Source organism: Urocitellus parryii, chromosome 6 (assembly GCF_045843805.1).
Source record: "Urocitellus parryii isolate mUroPar1 chromosome 6, mUroPar1.hap1, whole genome shotgun sequence".
Classification (NCBI taxonomy): Eukaryota; Metazoa; Chordata; class Mammalia; order Rodentia; family Sciuridae; genus Urocitellus; species Urocitellus parryii.
This window is the reverse complement of record NC_135536.1, coordinates 120,305,020-120,322,895: the sequence shown is the minus strand read 5'-3', so window position 1 is coordinate 120,322,895 and position 17,876 is coordinate 120,305,020. Positions and strand designations below refer to the sequence as shown.

Sequence of the window (17,876 nt, the reverse complement as noted above, 5' to 3'; positions counted from 1 at the left end):
TTTAAAATGAAATGACTTTCTATCAGAAAGATAGAAAATGAAAGATTGGGGGAAAATGAAGATCAGAAATCATGCTCTTAATATTAGAAAAGATAAAATTCAAGATAAAAAGTATTAAAGTAGACAAAGCATTATTTTATAATGCAAAAAAGAGCTGACTCACAATGAAGATGTAATAGTTATTAATATTTTTACAGCAAATAATATAGCAGAAATAACCATGAAGTAGAAGTTAGAATAGGTAAAGGAAAAGAGAAACACAGTAGTAATAGAAAACTTTACTTCTCATAGTCCATAATAAACAAAATAGAAAAATATACAAGAATATGGAACAAAAAAACATTATTAAGAAAGATCTGACTGATAATATTCAACACTCTGTCCTAAAGAGGGTAGTCCTTCTATATCAACGCCAAAAAATAGTAAAAAAAAATACTAAAAATACCTTCAAAATTCATATGCTGACATCCTTACCTTCACTATTATGGTATTAGAAAGTTTGGTCTTTGGGAGGTCATTAGATCACCAGAGTAGATCCCTCAGGATGGGATCAGTGTCCTCACAAGAGACTCTAGAGTGTACTTTGTCTTTCTCCTTGCCATATAAGTATACAGCAGGTAACAGTTCATCTGCAAACTTTCCCAGGAACCAAATCAGCTAGTACCTTGACCATGGAATTCCCAGGCTTCAGAACTGTTAGAAATAAATTTTCGATGTTTAAATCACTCAGTCTATAGTGTTCTCATACTTCAGCTTATACAGAATAAGACACAAAGGATAGTGGTGGTGGCTAATATAACTAGTATGATAGCATATTGGTTGTTGTGCCATGAGGACCCAAATGTGAACCTGCTGGATAAAACTATCAATTACCCACAAATTCTGGACTTCAAATTGGATGGAAGTTCAAGTCAAAAGAGGGTCTGGATACATATTTTTAGATGGTCTATAGATGGTCTATAGATGGATTTTCCAAAATCCATTTTTACTTCCATGAAGCAATAGAACCCACTGAAAATGGCTGTTCCAGAATACAGATCATGCCAGCTGAATACCACACTGCAGAATCCGATGCAAAGAGTAACTCTTGCCAATTGTTCAGAGAAAGAGCTCTAAGATCTGTTTCCAGCAAGGAGCCTTGAGGTGCTTATTATTCAGGCTCCCAATAATCCTGGTAATGCTATCAAGGCACTGACATCTATGACATTCAAACATCGAGGATCTTCAACAATCAAAGCAGGAAGGCATGTGAATTTGATATAACTGTGACTTCCATATAGAAAGCAGGCCTGAATGGCCACAGTCATATAGACAAGTGTTCTGAAGTTCCCAAAGAGTGTTTCCACTACTGAGTAGTTTCAGACATAGAACATTTACCTTGACATTACCTAAATACTAAAGGCAGTTCAAGATGTGATCAAACTTTTTCACAGTTTGTGAAGATTCAACAGCTAGATGAAAGAAGTTCTACAAATACAGCATGTGTCAAAGATGGTGCCAGCCTCAAAGGTGACTCTTACAACTCCTAACTTTATCACTTTCATGTTGAAACATTTCACAGAGTTCAGAGGTAACAAAAGTTCCTCAGGATGCGAAATATCCTGATCTCTTGACAACAAAAGTAGGTCTTAGTTGAATGGAGAACTGCTTATGTTCTGTATCACACACTAGACATTGATCGTAAATGGTACAATATATAAGATGTCAAGGAGACAACTAGTGATATTAGCTCTCATGTGAATCAACAAATCTGTATCCTTTTAACAGAAGTAGTCAGGTGGAAAGATATATCAGGAATCAGATTACAGATGAGAGCACAGATTCCTTGAGGGAAGAGACTGAAGACAAAAATTTATCCCAGAAGGTACCAAACAGAATCTTGCACTAATTTCTTAAGGTAGAAGAGCACCATTTGTGATGCTCTCAAAATTTTGAACATTCATTCCTTTGTGGAGATGTAAATTTTCACCTGATCTCAGTTTACCTTTACTAATGAACTTCCTTTATCATTTCTTATAGCATAATGATGAATGCTCTCAGCCATTGCTTGTCTGTAAAAGTCAGAGGATGTAAAATATCCCATCAACTTTTTTTGTTTGTTTGGGTACCAGGGATTGAACTACTCAAGGGCACTTGACCACTGAGCCATATCTCCAGCCCTATTTTATATATATATATATATATATATATATAAATAAAAGACAGGGTCTCACCGAGTTGTTTTTAGCACCTCACTTTTGCTGAGGCTGACTTTGAACTAGCTATGCTCCTGTCTCAGTCTCCTGAGCTGTTGGGATTACAGGCATGCACCACTGCTGCTGGCCCATCTATTGACTTTTGACCATTACTTCTTCAAATATACTTTCTTTACCTTATCACATATATGTCAGACCTCCTGATATCATTTTATGGGTCCCTAAGAGCTCTGTTCTTGTTTTTTTTTCCTATCTGAGCAGAATGTCCCCAATTTACAATGGTTTGACTTACACATTTTCAACTTCATGATGGCATGAAAGCAATATGCACTTTATAGAAACTGTATTTTCTTTTTTATGTATTTTTTTTAGTTGTGGGCAGACACAATACTTTTTATTTTTATGTGGTGCTGAAAATTGAACCCAGTGCCTCACGCGTGCCAGGTGAGCACTCTACCACTGAGCCTGAGCCCCAGCCCCAGCCCCAGCCCCAGCAACTGTACTTTCAATTTTGATATTTTCTCAGGCTAGTGATATGTGACACTTCTCATGATGCTGGCAGCAGCAGTGTGCCAACTCTAAGTTAGCCACATGATCACAAAGGTAAACAACAGATATATTCTATCAATGATGGTCAGCAGATTAGGTATATTAAGTGTATTTCAACTTACAATATTTTCTATTTTTTGAGAGAGAGAGAGAGAGAGAGAGAGAGAGAGAGAGAGAGAGAGAGAGAGAATGAATTTTTTAAATATTTATCTATTTTTTTTTTTTTTTTTAGTTTTTGGCAGACACAACATCTTTGTATGTGGTTCTGAGGATCGAACCTGGGCAGCACGCATGCCAGGCAAGCACACTACCACTGAGCCACATCCCCAGCCCCCAATATTTTCAACTTATGATGGATTGATCAGGATGTAACTCCATCATCAGTTGAAGAGCATCTGTATTTTATTTTGGAAAGTTTCTGTTGTTATATCTTCAATTCACTTATTTTGCACTTTCTGTTAAGCTGAGTTAATTTTTCATGTCAGATATTGTATCTTTCAGCTTCAAGAAAGCTTCTACTAAGTTCAGGTTTCCTTTAAATTATTGCAGTAATTTCTTTTTTTTTTATTGTTGGTCGTTCAAAACATTACATAGTTCTTAATACATCATATTTCACAGTTTGATTCAAGTGGGTTATGAACTCCCACTTTTACCCCGTATACAGATTGCTGTATCACATCAGTTACCCTTCCATTGATTGACATATTGCCTTTCTAGTGTCTGATGTATTCTGCTGTCTGTCCTATTCTCTACTATGCCCCCTCTCCTCCCCTCCCCTCCCCTTTTCTCTCTCTACCCCTTCTACTGTAAATCATTTCTTCCATTTGTATTATCTTGTCTTACCCCTCCTTTCCTCTTATATGTCATTTTGTATAACCCTGAGGATCGCCTTCCATTTCCATGCAATTTCCCTTCTCACTCCCTTTCCCTCCCACCTCTCATCCCTGTTTAATGTAAATCTTCTTCTCAAGCTCTTCGTCCCTACCCTGTCCTTGTTTACTCCCCTTATATCAAAGGAGTCATTTGGTATTTGTTTTTTAAAGATTGACTAGCTTCACTTAGCATAATCTGCTCTAATGCCATCCATTTCCCTCCAAATTCTATGATTTTGTCATTTTTTAATGCAGAGTAATACTCCATTGTGTATAAATGCCACATTTTTTTATCCATTCATCTATTGAAGGGCATCTAGGCTGATTCCACAATCTTGCTATCGTGAATTGTGCTGCTATGAACATCGATGTAGCAGTGTCCCTGTAGCATGCTCTTATTAGGTCTTTAGGGAATAGACCGAGAAGGGGAATAGCTGGGTCAAATGGTGGTTCCATTCCCAGCTTTCCAAGAAATCTCCATACTGCTTTCCAAATTGGCTGCACCAATTTGCAGTCCCACCAGCAATGAACAAGAGTGCCCTTTTCCCCGCATCCTCTCCAGCACTTATTGTTGTTTGACTTCCTAATGGCTGCCAATCTTACTGGAGTGAGATGGTATCTTAGGGTAGTTTTGATTTGCATTTCTCTGACTGCTATCGATGGTGAGCATTTTTTCATGTACTTATTGATTGATTGTATGTCCTCCTCTGAGAAGTGTCTGTTCAGGTCCTTGGCCCATTTATTGATTGGGTTATTTGTTATCTTATTGTCTAATTTTTTGAGTTCTTTGTATATTCTGGTTATTAGGGCTCTATCTGAAGTGTGTGGAGTAAAGATTTGTTCCCAGGATGTAGGCTCCCTGTTTATCTCTATTATTGTTTCTTTTGCTGAGAAAAAACTTTTTAGTTTGAGTAAGTCCCATTTGTTGATTCTAGTTGTTAACTCTTGCGCTATGGGTGTCCTATTGAGGAATTTGGAGCCCGACCCCACAGTATGTAGATCATAGCCAACTTTTTCTTCTATCAGACACCGTGTCTCTGATTTAATATCAATCTCCTTGATCCATTTTGAGTTAACTTTTGTGCATGGCGAGAGATAGGGATTCAGATTCATTTTGATGCAAATAGATTTCCAGTTTTCCCAGCACCATTTGTTGAAGATGCTATCCTTCCTCCATTCCATGCTTTTAGCCCCTTTATCAAATATAAGATAGTTGTAGTTTTGTGGACTGGTTACTGTGTCCTCTATTCTGTACCATTGGTCCACCTGCCTGTTTTGGTACCAGTACCATGCTGTTTTTGTTACTATTGCTCTGTAGTATAGTTTGAAGTCTGGTATCACTATACCGCCTGATTCACACTTCCTGCTTAGCATTGTTTTTGCTATTCTGGGTCTTTTATTATTCCATATGAATTTCATGATTCTTTTATCTATTTCTACAAGAAATGCTGTTGGGATTTTGATTGGCATTGCATTGAACTTATATAGGACTTTTGGTAATATCGCCATTTTGATGATGTTAGTTCTGCCTATCCATGAGCAGGGTGTATTTTTCCATCTTCTAAGGTCTTCTTCTATATCTTTCTTTAGGGTTCTGTAATTTTCATTGTATAAATCTTTCACCTCTTTTGTTAGGTTGATTCCCAAGTATTTTATTTTTGGGGGGATATTGTGAATGGAGTAGTTGTCCTCATTTCCGTTTCAGAGGATTTGTCGCTGATATACAGGAATGCCTTTGATTTATGCGTGTTGATCTTATATCCTGGGACTTTGCTGAATTCATTTATTAGCTCTAATAGCTTCTTTGTAGACCCTTTTGGGTCTGCTAGGTATAGAATCATGTCATTTGCAAATAGTGATAATTTAAGTTCTTCTTTTCCTATTTTTATGCCTTTAATTTCTTTCGTCTGTCTAATTGCTCTGGCCAGTGTTTTGAGGACTATATTGAACAGAAGTGGTGAGAGAGGGCATCCCTGTCTTGTACCAGATCTTAGAGGGAATGCCTTCAATTTTTCTCCATTCAGAATGATGCTGGCCTGTGGCTTATCATAGATTGCTTTTACAATGTTGAGGTATGATCCAGTTATCCCTAATTTTTCTAGAGTTTTGAACATAAAGGGATGCTGTACTTTGTCGAATGCTTTTTCTACATCTATTGAGATGATCATATGGTTCTTATCTTTAAGTCTATTGATGTGGTGAATAGCATTCATTGATTTCTGTATATTGAACCAGCCTTGCATCCCAGGGATGAATCCTACTTGATCATGGTGCACAATTTTTTTGATATGCTTTTGTATTCGATTTGACAGGATTTTATTGAGAATTTTTGCATCCAAGTTCATTAGAGATATTGGTCTGTAGTTTTCTTTCTTTGAAGTGTCTTTGTCTGGTTTTGGGATCAGGGTGATGTTGGCCTCATAGAATGAATTTGGAAGAGCTCCTTCTTTTTCTATTTCTTGAAATAGCTTGAAAAGTATTGGTATTAGTTCTTCTTTGAAGGTTTTGTAAAACTCCGCTGTACACCCATCTGGTCCAGGGCTTTTTTTGGTTGATAGTCTTTTGATGGCTTCTTCTATTTCTTCCTTTGTTATTGGTCTGTTTAAATTGTGTGTGTCTTCCTGACTCAATCTGGGCAGATCGTATGACTTAAGAAATTTATTGATATCTTCACTATATTCTATTTTATTGGAATATAGGGTTTCAAAATACTTTCTAATTATCTTCTGTATTTCTGTAGTGTCTGTTGTGATATTGCCTTTTTCATCCCGTATGTTGGTAATCTGAGTTCTCTCTCTTCTTCTCTTCGTTAGCATGGCTAAGGGCCTGTCGATCTTATTTATTCAAAATAAGATGTTATTTTTTCAAAGAACCAACTTTTAGTTTTATCAATTTTTTCAATGGTTTTTTTGTTTCAATTTTGTTGATTTCTGCTCTGATTTTAATTATTTCTTGTCTTCTACTACATTTGCTGTTATTTTGCTCTTCCTTTTCTAGGGTTTTGAGGTGTAGTGTGAGTTCATTTATTTGTTGGTTTTTTCTTTTTTTGAGGAAAGAACTCCAGGAAATGAATTTCCCTCTTAAAACTGCTTTCATTGTGTCCCATAGATTCCGGTATGTTGTGTCTGTATTGTCATTTATCTCTAGTAATTTTTTTTATCTCCTCCTTTAGGTCTTCTGTAACCCATTGATCATTCAGTAACATATTGTTCATTTTCCATGTGATGTACGATTTTTCCTTCCTTCTTTTATCATTGATTTCCAGTTTCATTCCATTATGATCAGATATGGTGCATGGTATTATCTCCACACCTTTATATTTACTAAGAGTTGCCCTATGGCATAATATATGGTCTATCTTTGAGTAGGATCCATGTGCTGCTGAGAAGAACGTGTATCCACTTGATGATGGTTGATATATTCTATATATGTCAGTTAAGTCTAGGTTATTGATTGTGTTATTGAGCTCTATAGTTTCTTTATTCAGCTTTTGTCTAGAGGCTCTGTCTAATGGCGAGAGTGGTGTGTTGAAGTCACCCATAATTATTGTGTTGTAGTCTATTTGACTCTTGAACTTGAGGAGAGTTTGTTTTAGGAACGTTGCAGCACCATTGTTTGGTGCATACAAATTGATAACTGTTATGTCTTGTTGGTTAATGGTTCCTTTTAACAGTATATAGTGTCCTTCTTTATCCCTTTTGATTAACTTAGGTTTGAAGTTGATTTTATTCGATATGAGTACAGCCACTCCTGCTTGCTTCCGAGGGCCATGTGAGTGGTATGATTTTTCCCAACCTTTCACCTTCAGCCTGTGTATGTATTTTCCTATCATATGAGTCTCCTGGAGGCAGCATATTGTTGGATTTGTTTTTTTGATCCAGGTTACTAGCCTATGTCTCTTGATTGGTGAATTTAGGCCATTAACATTTAAGGTTACAATTGAAATATGGTTTGTACTTCCAGTCATGTTTATTTATTTATTTATTTATTTTAGTTTGGCTAGTTTTTCCTCTTTGGTTATTTTTCTCCCCCTTTACTGAGATACCTCCCGCTGTTAGTTTTGGGCGCTATTTTTCAATTCCTCTTCTTGTAGTATTTTGCTCAAAATGCTTTGCAGTGCTGGTTTTCTGGCTGGCAATTCTTTTAGCTTTTGTTTATCGTGAAATATTTTAATTTCATTGTCAAATCTGAAGCTTAATTTTGCTGGATACAATATTCTTGGTTGGAATCCATTATTTTTCAGCGTTTGAAATACATTGTTCCAGGATCTTCACGCTTTCAAGGTCTGTGATGAAAAATCAGACATTAACCTAATTGGTTTACCCCTGAATGTAATCTGCCTCCTTTCTCTTATAGCTTTTAATATTCTCTCCTTGTTCTGTATGTTGGCTATCTTCATAATTATATGTCTTGGAGTTGGTCTATTATGGTTTTGAATGTTTGGGGTCCTGTAGGCTTCCAGGATTTGGCAATCCATTCCATCTTTCATCTCTGGGAAGTTTTCTAGAATTATTTCATTTAATAGGTTGTCCATTCCTTTGGTTTGAACCTCTATGCCTTCTTCTATCCCGATGACTCTCAAATTTGGTTTTTTTATGACATCCCATATCTCTTGAATAGATTGCTCGTGAGATTTAAGCATCTTTTCTGTGTTGACTATATTATTTTGAAGTTGATAAACTTTGTCTTCATTATCTGATGTTCTGACTTCTACTTGATCTAGTCTATTTGTAATATTCTCGTTTGAGTTTTTAATTTGGTTTATAGTTTCCTGCATTTCTAGGATTACTGTTTGATTTTTTTTAAGATCTCTATCTCCCGGTAAAGCTCGTTCTTTGCCATTTGAATTTGTTTGTTTAATTCATTTTCAAAATATACTTTCATTGCTTGGACTTGCTGTCTCATGTCTTCTCTAATATTCTGTTCCATCTGAGTTAGGTATGCCTTGAGTTCTTTCCCTATCCATGTTTCTAATGCTTCTAGGTCCTCCTGTAGATTTAAGTTGTCCTGCATTGTTTGTAATCCTTTTTTCCCTTGTTTTTTCATGTTGTTCACGTTACTTTCCAGCTCTGTTTGATTGCTGTGTTTCTGCTCTCTCCTATAAATTTGTTTTGGTTTTGTATATTTCTGTTGTCTCTCCTTTGTGGTGGTAGACTATGCTTGCTAAAGTGGATTCCACTGGGAAGGAGTTCTGACGGCCAAACTCCGGTGACGTCACCTCTCTGCTATGGCGGGCCCCAGGCTCCTTGCCGGGGTGTCCGAAGGGAGGGGTGTTCTGTCTCTGGTTGGTTTCAGCTCCCGGTTAGCTACTTCATGAAGGCCTGGCTATAGACCTCATCCTAGAGTCTCTGCGCTGTACCTGCTGGGTCGCACCTCGGAGTCTAGCTGCAAGGTTGCCAGCGTGTGGGCGGTCTCCAGCCACCGGGCAGTCTCTAGCTGCCCATTCGCACGGGTAGCAGGCGGGCGGTCTCTAGCCGCCCAGTTGTGTGGGTGGTCGCTGGCCGGCAGGCGGTCTCCAGCCGCCCAGTCACGTGGGCAGTGGGCGGGCAATTGGTCGCCTGCAGGTGGGCGGGCTCCAGCTGCCCAGTCGCGCGGGCAGGCGGGCGATCTCTAGCCGCCCAGTCGCGAAGGCCTGGCCTCTTGTCCCCTGGCTAGCCCTGACTTCTCCTGTTAGCCCTGCCTTCCCCTGTGTGATGCCTCTCGGCAGTTCAAACTGTCCTCTGGGCCTGCAGTTTGCTGGGTGTGGAGGGTGGCTATTGGGAACCCCGGCACCCTATTGTTTTGATTTTTTCCGCTTGCCCCTCCCCCAGCACTGGCTAGATAGGTTTCGTTTTCGTTGCTGATGGGAGGGGGAGTTGAAGGTCAGGTGTCTCTACCTTTCCCCGCGTCTCTGTGCAGGCTCATTCTGATAATCCCTCCCCCGGAAACCCTGGGAGAGATTTTATGAGAATTCCCCGCTGTATGGGAGGTGGGCTGAGTAACACACACCTGTTTTATTGTTGCAATCTGTCGGAGAGTGGCGGTGGTGACATCAGCTCCCCAAGATGGTGGCCGCTGGCTTCCTTGGTGGACTTTCCGTTGTGGGAGATAGAACTGGACCGCTTCCTTCCCCGTCTCAAATCCCGAACTCAGCCTGAAGTTCAGTGAGGGCACAGCCAGCAGGATTCCACAGAATCCGTAGCACTGTTTCTCTCTGCTTGCTGGTTGCTTCTCAGCGGCGCCCCGCCGTCTGTAGCTGCGGGGCAGGCCGCATGACGGGTGGCGGATCAGTCAGCCTGGAACTCCGGTCGCACAGTTGGCTTGTGTTAGAGATTCAATAATCGGTCCTGGGTGCTGGAAATCCTTCCTCTAGGTTTCGGTGCACCCTTATTTTGCTGTAAATTCCTAACAAGATAGCTTTTTGTTGCTCTAACTCATTATTCACCTGCGCAGTGACACGGTACATGGGGTGTGATGCACTCTATTTGCTGCCATCTATTCTTTTATAATTATAATTATGTCCTTCCACTATGTTTTGGTCTTCCTGGTTTCTGAAAAGAAATCTGCTGTCCCCCATATTGCTGTTTCCCTGTAATGTGTTACTTCCTCTGACTGCTTTCCATATGTCCTATCTTTTCTTTTTCCCCTGCCATTTGACTATAATGAACCTAAGTCTGCTTGTTTTTCGCTAATCTTAAACTTGAAAATTTGTCTTTCACTGAGTTTGTAAATAGTAATGTGTCTCTGGGTTCAATTTATTGTTTTTGCTGTTGTATTCTCTTTTCTACTGAGTTTCCTATTACAAGTATATTGATCTTTTAACATTGCTTTGATATGTCACTGATTTAATTATATTTTTCATTCGGAATCAGTAGAAAGTATCTGAGCCCTTTTATATTTTATTTTGAGACATGATCTTTCAAAGTTTCTCAGGCTGGCCTAGAATTTGCAATCCTCCTACCTCAGCCCATAAAGTAGCTAGGATCACAAATATATGCCACAGCACTCAGCTTCTAGTGATATTCCTTTTTTTCCAAAGACAACTCCTTTTCTGTTTCTTCCTTCTTTTAGTTACTCTCTGATGCTTTCAGATAGTATAGTTTCTAATTGTACAGAGTTTATCATTTTCATTCAAAAAGGTGAGGAGTTATGTCTGATATGAGCTTCTTCAGTTTTACATAAAGCAAATGGTTTTAATCAGAACTTATACTGATGATTGTTCAATCAAAAAAGGACCCACAGGATTTTAAATATATGTACTTTCTCTGAGATTAAAGAATAATGATGTATCGGCAATAAGAATAATATTCCTGAAGTCAGAACCTAGACACTAAAAGAAAAATAAGCAACATAAGAATATACTTTTAATACACCCCAACTATGTTTAGATTGTATATTTAAGTGTAAGTGGGAAATGGATGTAATCTCCAATACCTGAACTAAAAGAAAGAATTATCCAATTCAAATTGAATTATAAAGTTAGTGAATTAGAGCGAAACACAGCAAAGTAACTTTAAATAACAGAGACAGGCTGAATATGAATTAATAGATGTAAAGAAAGAGCCCATTAATCTGAGAAGCTGTTGTCAGTAAGGGAAATCCAGGGATATAAAAGGCACAGAGGCAGACGCCAGCAATGCCCATCTATTTAAGCATTATCAAGTAGAGAGGCAGATGTAGCCATAAGACTTCCCATTACTATAATTCTATGCAAAATTATACCTGTCATGGAAATCAATGCATCAGGCTAGTTAGAGATATACGTTCAAATTTATAGTTTTTCTTGGTTTTTCCATATCCACTAAACAATGTTCTGACTACAAATCTGGCTTCCTTTCTGTGTCAGTTATACCTCATTGTAAATTAATAAATTGTAATGCTTAGATATTAATATTTATAAGCCTAGTCCATATGTATCTGTTTATGAGAGATAAGAGCCCTTCACAATGTACTTAATTAGATTCTGAACCACACAAGCTCACAGGAGATTTCAGATTGTGATAATACCATGATCACACAATATTTGGCAAAGCCATTTATTCTCTAGATATGCTAACTTCATTGAGTATTGAAATTTTTTTGCTTTAACTACAAGAGCTTGAAGTCCAATTCTTCAGATTATTAAACAAATTGGTTTTTCAAAAAAAATTTATGTATGCTTAACTACATAAGACTAAGTAGAATAAAGACACAAGGGACAAGACAAAGATTCCTACTCTCATTACTCCTATTCAATATAGTACTTGAAAGTCTAGCCAGAGCAATCAGAGAAGGAAATTAAAGGTATACAAATGGGAAAAGAAAGATTCAAATTATCTTTGCTGACAATAAGATCCTATCTTTAGAAGACTCCAAAAAACTCCACTGGAGGATTTCTAGAGCTGATAAACAAATTTAAAGAATAGCAGGACACAAGACCAACATATGCAAAACAATTGCTTTCCTATATTCCAATAATAAATCTCCTGAAAAACAAATTAGAAAACCATACCATTCACAATAATCTTAAAAAAAAACAATTTGGGGATTAATCTAGTGAAGGAGGTAATGGAACTCTACAACAAAAACTACAGAAGACTCAAGAAAGAAATTGAAGATCTTAGAAAATGGAAAGATCTCTCATGTTATTGGGCAGTCAGAATTAATATTGTCAAAATGGTCACACTACCCAAAGTGTTACACAGATTCAATGTAATCCCCATCAAAATAACAACGACATTCTTCACAGAACAAGAAAAAGCAGTTCTAAAATTTGTTTGGAAAAATAATAGAATAGCCAAAGCAAGACTGAGCCTAAAGAGAAGTGCTGAAGGCACTTGAGGGATTTGAGGTCCACAATCCTGGACCTCAAATTTTAATACAGAATTATAGTTAAAAAAAACAGCATGGTATTGGCAACAAAACAGACATTGAACAGAACTTAAGACCCACAGAAGAGAAGATACTGAGACAAACCCACATTAATAGAGTTATCTCATACTAGATAAAGGTGCCAAAAACATACATTGGAGAAAAGACAGAATAAAATTGAAACCCTATCTCTCCCCCTGCACAAAAGTCAACTCAAAGTGGACCAAAGACTTAGGAATTAGACTAGAAACTCTGCAACTATTAGAAGAAAATGTGGGCCCAACACTCCAACACATCAGCAGAGGAACTGACTTCCTTAACAAGGCTCCTAAAGCACAAAAATAAAATTTAAAAACCTATAAACGGGATGGCATCAAATTAAAGCTTCTACACAGCAAGGGAAACAAGATCATGAAGAAAGAGCCTACAGAATGGGAGAAGACCTTTGCCACTGGCTTCTTAGATAGGCCATTAGTATCTAGAATATATAAAGAACTCAAAAATCTTAACTCCCAAAACAACCCAATTAATAAATGATAATAAATAAACAGAACTTTCCCAAAAGAAGAAATACAAATGGTCAACAAATATGTGAAAAATGTTCAGCATCTCTAGCAATTAGGGAAATGCAAATCAAAACTACACTGAGATTTCATCTCACTCCTGTCAGAATGGCAATTATCAAGAATACAAATAATTATAAGGGTTGGCAAGGATATGGGGAGAAAGGCGCACTCATACATTGTTGGCAAGACTGAAAATTAGTGCAACCACTCTGGAAGGCAGTATGGAAATTCCTCAAAAAACTAGGAATAGAACCACCATATGACCCAGCTATCCCACTCCTCAATATATATCCAAAGAATCTAAAATCAGCTTACTATAAGGATGCAGCCACATTAATGCTTATAGCAGCACAATTCACAATAACCAAGTTATAGAACCAACTTAGTGCCCTTCAACCGATGAATGGATAAAGAAAATGTGATACATATACATAACACATAGTCATAAAGAAGAATCAAATTATGGCATTTGCCAGGAAAATGGATGGAGTATCATGCTAAGTAAAATAATCTAGACCCCCAAAGTCAAAGATTGAATGTTTTCTCTGATATGCAGAATCTAGTCCAAAATGGGGAGGGGGCAGAAAAAAGGGAAAAAGAGAATAATAATCAGTGGCATGGACAAAAGGGATTGAGGGGGAGGGGAGGGAAGAGGGAAAGGATGTGGTAAGGGAAGAAAAGCAAATTAATCTGACCTAACTTTTCTATGGTACATATATGAATAAACCACAGTGAATCTCATCATCATGTATGTCCACAAGACACTAATTAAAAATCAAACCAAAATAAAAACTATAAGTAAACAGCAGAAATATCGGTAGAGTAGAGGAAAGGGAAGAGCGAGAGAAAGGAGGGGAAGAGAAGAGCAGTATTGGGGACTGAACTAGAGCAAATGATATTCCATCCTTTTATAATTATGTCAAATGAATCCTAATGTTATGTATAACCAAAAGCCACCAATAAAAAGTCCTTCTATAAAAACTCCCTTAGATGTAGCAAAGAAATTTGTTCACAAGACCAGAAAAAGTGCCAAATTCCTTTCTAATCACTTATTTTTACATTGGCTATTAACTTGCTTAGAGCATTTATCTCAATATTATATTTATCATTACTATATCTGCTTGTACTTTTGGTGAGGATAAAATGAAATGGTTGTATCAGAGTGTGAAAATCAAACCTCAGAAATTTCTTGTGAAATGTATTATGGGAATTGCAAAATAAGAATCCATAAATATCTGTATTACACATTGCTATCTGATGGTCAGGATCATCTCTATATTTGGAATTTTCAGCTAACACATATTGGTTGAGATATTTTGTAAAAAGGATGAGGTAGGTGCAAAACAGAGAAAATAATTTCAATGGTATTTTTAAGGACTTTTCACGACCTTCCCCTCATTTGAGTCTGATTTCACTTAAGTCTCTATCAGGCTAAAACATTTTTGAGATTTTTAGGAGAGCTGACTTGTTATCAACTTGATAACAACTTGATATGAGAGAAGGAAAAATACATGAGCTAAATAAGAAGAGCAAAAAAAAACCATTCATTAACATCCTTGTAAAAATTATAAATAACATTTCATGAGGGAATTCATTCCCTGACTTCTCCTAATAAGAAATTTTTAATTTTTTGTACTAATTCAACAACTGTTTTTAAAATCTACTATATTAAAAGATAATCTTTACAGAATTTCTTCTTTATTATTTTCTCTCAATAGAATAAATACTCCTTTGTTTTCTTAAATACTCCTTTTTTTTCTGGTGCTGGGGATTGAACTGAGGATCTCCAGCATACAAAGCATGTGCTCTTCCATTGAGCTACATTACTAGGCCTTCTCTATTGTTTTTAATGGTAAGAGTTACAAAATTCTTGTCTATTCTATTTTTCTCAATAATTTACTCAATAATCTTTATAAATACATATTAAAGTCCATGCTTTATGCTAGATAGAAAAAATTCAAAGACAAGTAAGAGAATAATTCTGTCCAAGGAACTTAGACTCTATTAGGGAGCAGCCTATAAGTCACTAGTGCAGTAAAGACATGAAAGATAGAAATATGTCTGGTTACAACTTGGGCATATAATAATCAACAAAATTAATGCTACCTGCCACTAAAGGAAAAGTCTCATATACTGGTGGATTAATACAATAAATTTATTTCCTGCTCACCGTACAGTTCAATGCCCAAAGATAGCCTTCTCCACCTCTTAGCTCTGCTTCCAGGAAAACATGGCCTAAAGGTCACCTGGGCAGGAAAACACATGGGCTAGAATTTTTCAGGAGATGCTTTATCAGGACCAGACTTGAAGGTGGCTTGCACACCTTATGCTGATATCCCATTGTCCAGAACTCCATCAAATGGGCCCATCTAACTATAAGTGAGTCTGGGAAGTGAAGAGGACCACAGGGGTTTATATGACACTAGAAGTCTCTGCCACAGGGCATAAAATGGAGAATGGTTAATTCTACTTTGAAAAGCTTCATAGAGAATAGAAAGCTTTGGTTGAGTTTCAGAGCACTGTACTTTACCAGTTTCCACTCTACATGACAAGAAACCCAAGATAATTAACAATATTATTTCAAACAATATTTTTCAAACAATAAAAGAATTCAAAGTAGTGGGGGTATTCATTGATTAAACAGATAATCATTTTATGCCTATTCTACACCTGTCTAGATGCATGTAAAAACATCAAAGAACAAAAAAGACAAAAATATCTTTACCCATAGTTCATATTCTACTTTAGAAACAATAAATAAATAAGTAGATTTTTATTTATTTATTATAGATTTTGTAGTATGTTAGTAGATGGGGAGAAATTTGGAGGAACAAAGAATGGAAATAGAAGAAATAAGGAGTTTTAGTTTTTAAGAAATAGTTTGAGAGGGCCTAATTAAGGCTGATAGGATAGTAAGTTACCTAGAAGCCTAGGTAAAAGCTTATTGCTTTCATAGCACACAGGGAGGAAAAACATCAATAAAGAGAGAAGTGAAAATATGTCTCAATATACTTTTTGATTTCACTTTGGATCTTTGGAAGATGTGAACATATTACCTATTTTAAACTTTAATTCAATTTTCTTTCTTTTTTTTTTAAGGACAAGGCAAGATAGATTACAATAAGCCATTACTTCCACTACAATAACTACACAATAAAAAATAAATCAGAAAATTCGTATTTTAAAAAATATCAGAAGTATGTAGAAACAAAGAAGACTAGATGAACTAAAATCCCAGACAGAAAAATGTTTTTCATTGGTGAATTCAGATTGATCACCATTTTCTCCCCTGTGAGCATTTACAGAGTCTAAGCATAGGTTGAGGACTTGGTTTGCCACTGGCAAGGGGACTTTAGTAGGTGAAAGAGGGGCCAGCAGAATTCTTGATGACAGACTGCCAAGTGGGCTTATAAAATTCCCAAACACACAGTCAACTCTCCCTCTGAAACATATAGAATTGTGGAGTGGCACAGGAGGACAGGGATCAACCCATAAAGGAAGAATCTATTTCTTTTTGTCTCATGACATTTAGGAGACAATCTTATGCTAGAGGGAGGGGGCTACAAAAAACACATGACAGGTTTCCTTTTCCCAGCTACACTGCAGCCATATCTAGCACTTGTATGAAACAAGAAGCTATAAAGTGTGCATGCTTGTAATCCCAGAAGCTCATGGGGCTGAGGCAGGAGGACCACTTCAAAGCCAGCCTCAGCAACTTAGCAAGGCCCAAAGCAACTTAATGAGACCCTGTCTTTAAATATAAAAAGGGCTGTGGATGTGGCTTAGTGCTTAAGCACCCCTGGGTTCAATCTCCAGTACCCCCAAAATAAAAAAAGAGCTACAAAGTTAAATTCAAAACTCTAAAGGGACTAACTTTTAGAGTACACAGACTAGAAAGCCACACAACCAAAAATTGGGTCAATCCAAAAAGGCTAAGTGAAATCTCCCAAAGAAAAACAAGAATAAAGAACACACAGGACAAACAGAAAACAGGAAAAGGGTAATGTTAACCCAGCTATTTCAAAAACTGCATGAAATACAAATACAAATATAATTGACAGCACAATAATAGTACAAAGGGGGAAAATGTTACATGAATTCAAACTGTTATAAGAGCCTAGCCTTGTTCAGAAAGAATAAATATACTAATTGACTGTAAACTGTATCAAATTAAGGTGTATACTGCAATATCTAGGATGATCAAAGAAAAACATAGAAAGATATAACTAAAAAGCTAACAAAATGAAATGAAATAAAAAATACTTGATTAACCAATAAAAGAAAAGGAAAAAAGAAATGCTAGGGAAAAAAACAGATTGGACAATGAGAAAACAACAGCAATATGGTAGGTTCAGACTTAGCTGTGTTAGTAACTGTATTAAAGGCAGATAGACTGAATTCTCCAATTGAAACACAGACTATCAGGTTTAATTAAAAACACCTATCTATATTTTGTTTACAGGAGATGCTATACTTCAAATATAAAGATATAGATGGGTTGAAAGAGGATAGGAAGAGATAAGCCATGTAAAATACCAGTCAAAAGAAGGCTTATAGGCTATACCAAGAGGTATATAAAGAACTAAAACAACTTAACACCAAAAAACCTCAAATAACCCATCAATAAATGGGAAATGGAACTGAACAAGCACTTCACAGAAGAAATATAAATGGTCAACAAATATATGAAAAAATGTTCAACATCTCTAATGATTAGAGAAATGGAAATTTAAACTACACTGAGATTTCATCTCACTCTAGTCAGAATGGCAACTATCAAAAATACAAGTAACAATAATGTTGGTGAGGATGTGGGGAAGAAAGTACTCATCTATTGTTGGTGGGACTGCAAATTAGTGCAATCA

General features: G+C 36.8%; 1 protein-coding gene across 20 annotated transcripts in view; it reads right to left on the bottom strand.

Annotated features, from left to right (window-relative positions):
• The window catches only part of Nrg4 (neuregulin 4), a 165,440-nt gene that overhangs the window by 64,108 nt on the left and 83,456 nt on the right, over positions 1 to 17,876 (bottom strand). The window lies entirely within an intron of this gene.